Below are 5,531 nucleotides of genomic sequence, written 5' to 3' on the forward strand. Positions count from 1 at the left end.
AGGAAATCATAATGGGATCGCATTTATGAGGAGAAGCGCAAATAGCCAACCAAACATTGGGTTCTTATTGGATTCTGGCGCATCGGACCATTTGGCCAACAATGAGAGTTTGTTTACAACTATCACTGAACTAGATGAACCTATTAAAATTTCTGTTGCCAAGAACGATGTATTCATTTATGCAGTTAAGAAAGGAACAGTGAAGCTGTACACAGATTCAAATGAGAAAATTGAGCTTAAAGATGTCTTATACTGTCCTGATATCCCTGAAAACTTGATCTCAGTTTAAACAAGGAAGAACGCTATAGTCGAGTACCTCGACTATCAGATACCCGTTACTCAGCTAAAGGGACCAAAGGAAAATGGAGATATGCAAGCAGCAAATGCGCCACCTACCGGCGGTAGACAGATTTAAGCGTTGTGGGCATTAGAGTGGGCGTGGCAAAGTTTTTTTTAAATTAATCGATAGGTATTGACGAGACCAATACATTTCAGTTAAAATTTTTTATCTAGCACGAAAATTGTGGGCGCCACAGGCTTGGGCGGTTTGTGGGCGTTAGAGTGGGCGTGGCAAACTTTTTTTAAAATCATTCGATAGGTATTGACGAGACCAATACATTTCAGTTTTAATTTTTTATCTACCATGAAAATTGTGGGCGCCACAGACTTGGGCGGTTTGTGGGCGTTGGAGTGGGCGTGGCATATTCGCGTAATAAACTTGCGCTGCGCTCCAGCCTACGGAATCTAAATCTGAAATCTCGTTTCTCTATCTTTGATATTTTCCGAGATATCCGCGTTCATATTTACGATTTTTTGAAGTTTGTGGGCGGTTTGTGGGCGTTAAAGTGGGCGTGGCAAACTTTTTTTTAGGTCAGTCGGTAGGTATTGATGAGAACAATACATTTCAGTTAAAATTTTTGTTCTAGCATCAAAACTGTAGGAGCCACAGTTTTGGGCGGTTTGTGGGCGTTAGAGTGGGCGTGGCACTCTTTTGAAACAAACTTGCGCTGCGCAGGAATCTCAGGAATCTGCATGCCTAATTCCAGTATTGTAGCTCTTATAGTTTCCAAGATCTCAGCGTTCATACGGACAGACGGACAGACGGACAGACGGACAGACGGACAGACGGACAGACGGACAGACGGACATGGCTAGATCGACTCGGCTTGTGATCCTGATCAAGAATATATATACTTTATGGGGTCGGAAACGCTTCCTTCTGCCTGTTACATACTTTCCGACGAATCTAGTATACCCTTTTACTCTACGAGTAACGGGTATAAAAATGCAGGAGGCAGGCCTTACCATTGTATTTCACCCAGGAGGTGTAACTGTTAGAAAAGGTAAAATAATTGTAATGAATGGAAGTATATTTGGAAATGTTCCATTGATTAATTTCTTTTCTAATAAACTAGCTTGTATTTGGTGTTTTTTAACATATAACCTTCTAAGCTTGGAAATTACATTTTTAATAAGTTTTGAATATCGAATTAAATTTTATCAAAATCGGACGGCTTTATCACATAGCTGCCATAGGAACGGTCGGAAAATTGGTGGGAAAATAGTATGTAACAAATTGTAGCTTCGGTGTTTTTTAACATATAACCTCCTACGCTTGGAAATAACATTTTTTAATTAGTTCTGAATTTGGAATTTAATTTTATTAAAATAGGACGACTATATCATATAGCTGCCATAGGAACGATAGGAAAATTGGTGGAAAAATAATATGAAACAAATTATAGCTTTGGTGTTTTTTTTACATATAACCTGCTAAGCTTGGAAATAACATTATTTAATTAGTATAAAATTTCGAATTTAATTTTATCAAAATCGGACGACTATATCATATAGCTGCCATAGGATAGATCGGAAAATTGGTGGGAAAATAATATGAAACAAATTATAGCTTGGAAAAAACATTTTTTAATTAGTTCTGAATTTCGAATTTAATTTTATCAAAATCGGACGTCTATATCATATAGCTGCCATAGGAACGATCGGAAAATTGGTGGGAAAATAATATGAAACAAAGAATAGCTTCAGTGTTTTTTAATATAACCTCCTACGCTTGAAAATAACATTTTTAATTAGTTTTGAATTTCAAATTTAATTTAATTAAAATCGGACGAGTATATCATATAGCTGCCATAGGAACTATCGGAACATTGGTGGGAAAATAATATGAAACAAATTATGGCTTCGGTGTTTTTTGACATATTATCTTATACTATTGGGAATATCATTTCTTGTATTTTTAAATTTAATAATTATAACAAATTTAATAATTCGGAATTCAGAACTAATTAGCTTTAAAACTGAGAGACTAGTTTGCGTAGAAATGGACGGACAGACGGACATGGCTAGATCGACTCGTCTAGTCATGCTGATCAAGAATATATTTACTTTAAGGGGTCGGAAACGTCTCCTTCACTGCTTTGCAAACTTCTGACTGAAATCATTATACCCTCTGCAAGGGTATAAAAAACAGATTTAAAATGCTTATAGTATCTGTTGGAATATGACATTACTTCATATCGATAAGAATATCGTATAAGCAAAAGTATTCTGCTCACTACTGGTAACACTAATATCGTTTTGGTTCCGATGAGCTGGTTCAGCTTTCACTTATTCCGCATAATTTTGAAGTGACAAGACGTGATCCAAGGAACTTAAAATAAACATCTAAAACTATACATAAAGTGTATTTAACTTGGTTTGTGAGTTGGTGGGAAGTGTAGTATTGCGCCGAGCACATTATACATGCTGTGGGAGGACCACAGGACGAATACAAGAGACAACACGTGAAATCTGGATTCTGACGAAATAGTGTGACGCTTCCAGGAAATCACACACACACATAAATAAATTGTGTGTATTCTTATAGGTTATGGGCCCAGACCACGCCATAACTGCAGCTAAGTAAAAGTATCATTTTATTATATATATTAAACAAAAAAATGGAGAAAACCAATAAACGGAATATAAGGCCATTTGATGGAGAAAAACATTCCATCTGGAAATTTCGTATAAGGGCATTGTTAAACGAAATATGTAGATGTATTGAAGGTTATAGACCAAGAAGAAGAAGAAGAAGAAGATTTGGTTGAATGGCAGAAAAAGGAGAAATGCGCAAAAAGCGTGATCATTGAGTACTTAAGTGACTCGTTTTTAGGTTTTGCTAAAAGTGAAGATACTGCAAAGCAGGTTTTCCAAAATTTAGATTCAATCTATGAGAGGAAGAGTTTGGCCTCACAGTTGTCTACACGCAAGCAACTGCTATCTTTAAAACTTAAGAGCGATTCTCAGTTATTAAGCCATTTTAATTTGTTTGACGAACTCATTGCCGAATTGCTAGCATCGGGTGCTAAAGTTGAAGAAATGGACAAGGTTTCGCATTTACTACTAACACTGCCATCTTCGTATGACGGCGTTATAACGGCAATAGAAACTTTAGCAGAAAACAATTTAACCTTGGCCTTTGTAAAAAATCGTCTGTTGGATCACGAGATCAAGCTAAAAAATATTAGCAAAGATACCAATCTAAAGGTTATGCAGGCTGTAAAAAAGGACAGTAAGCCTCAATTTTCTTATAACAACAAATAGAGTTTCAAAGTTCCAGAAAAAATGTTTTCATTGCGGCAAGAGTGGTCACATTAAAAAAGATTGCTTTGCTCTAAAAAGGGAAAAGGAGAAACATGGAAATGGCAAACAGGCGCAGATGACATCCACACAAAGCCAAGGAAATCATAATGGGATCGCATTTATGAGGAGAAGCGCAAATAGCCAACCAAACATTGGGTTCTTATTGGATTCTGGCGCATCGGACCATTTGGCCAACAATGAGAGTTTGTTTACAACTATCACTGAACTAGATGAACCTATTAAAATTTCTGTTGCCAAGAACGATGTATTCATTTATGCAGTTAAGAAAGGAACAGTGAAGCTGTACACAGATTCAAATGAGAAAATTGAGCTTAAAGATGTCTTATACTGTCCTGATATCCCTGAAAACTTGATCTCAGTTTAAAAAATGCAGGAGGCAGGCCTTACCATTGTATTGTAACTGTTAGAAAAGGTAAAATAATTGTAATGAATGGAAGTATATTTGGAAATGTTCCATTGATTAATTTCTTTTCTAATAAACTAGCTTGTATTGCAAATGCAGCTAAAAATAATAATTATAGTTTGTGGCATAAGAGGCTAGGTCATTTGAGTAAGGGAAAGTTTTTAGAAATTAAAACCAAAAATATGTTTGACGATACAGGTTTGCTGAATAACATAAAACCAGAAAATAAATTATGTGAAGCTTGTGTCAAGGGAAAGCAGGCGAGATTGAGTTTTAATAAATTTAAAAATAAGGACCACATAAATCGACCATTATTTGTTGTACATTCTGATGTGTGTGGTCCAATAACCCCATCTACTGTTGATCATAAGAATTATTATGTAGTTTTTATTGATGAGTATACGCATTATTGTGTAACTTACCTGTTGAGTTATAAGTCAGAAGTTTTTAGTGTATTTCAAGACTATGTAGCTAAAACGCATGCTTTGTTTAATTTAAATATAGTTAACCTTTATATTGATAATGGTAGGGAGTATTTATCGAATGAAATGAAAGAGTTCTGTGTTCAAAAAGGCATTAGTTACCACTTGACGGTTCCACATACTCCACAACAAAATGGTGTATCCGAAAGGATGATTAGATCTATAACGGAAAAAGCTCGAGCTTTAGTTATAGGGGGCAAGATTCAGAAAACTTTCTGGGGTGAAGCAGTGCTAACAGCCACCTACCTTATTAATAGAAGCCCAACTAGTGCATTACATGAATGCAGAAAGACACCTTTTGAAATGTGGCACAGCAAAAAGCCGTGCCTGAAGTACTTAAGAGTTTTTGGTTCGACAGTATACGTTCTCAATAAAACGAGAAAAAGAAAATTTGATGACAAATCATGGAAAGGTATACTTGTCGGGTATGAACCAAATGGATATAAAGTATGGGATGTGGAGAATAACAAATTTGTTATTGCAAGAGATGTAGTGTTTGATGAATCAAGCAGGATAATGTCTAGAGCTGTGGATGTTGATAACAACATGGATTTTCCCCATTCTTGAAGAAAATATTGAACCTGCTTTTCAAGACTCTGGTCTTATTGAGAGTGAAACGGTTCAGAAAAACACTGATATGGTAGTATCAGATGTGCAGCCTAGTGAAATTGAAAATGAAGTGGAGAATGATGTGGAAAATGACGATCCAGAGATATCTGGTGTTTTATCTGAAGGTGAACCAAGTGATTCTAATACTCAAATTCGAAAAAGCAATAGACTAAAAGAAAAGCCCTAATTGTCATATAGAGATATGATTAAAAATTGTGTTATGAATGCGCAAACTTTAACAGGTAGTGCTCCAATATCTTTTGATGAAATTAATAATAGGAGTGATAAAGAACAGTGGAGAGCAGCTATTGAAGATGAGCTTAATTCTCATGAAATTAACAAAACATGGTCACTGGTAGAAAGACCTGAAA

This window comes from Drosophila subpulchrella, unplaced genomic scaffold, assembly GCF_014743375.2.
Source record: "Drosophila subpulchrella strain 33 F10 #4 breed RU33 unplaced genomic scaffold, RU_Dsub_v1.1 Primary Assembly Seq367, whole genome shotgun sequence".
NCBI classification, from domain to species: Eukaryota; Metazoa; Arthropoda; class Insecta; order Diptera; family Drosophilidae; genus Drosophila; species Drosophila subpulchrella.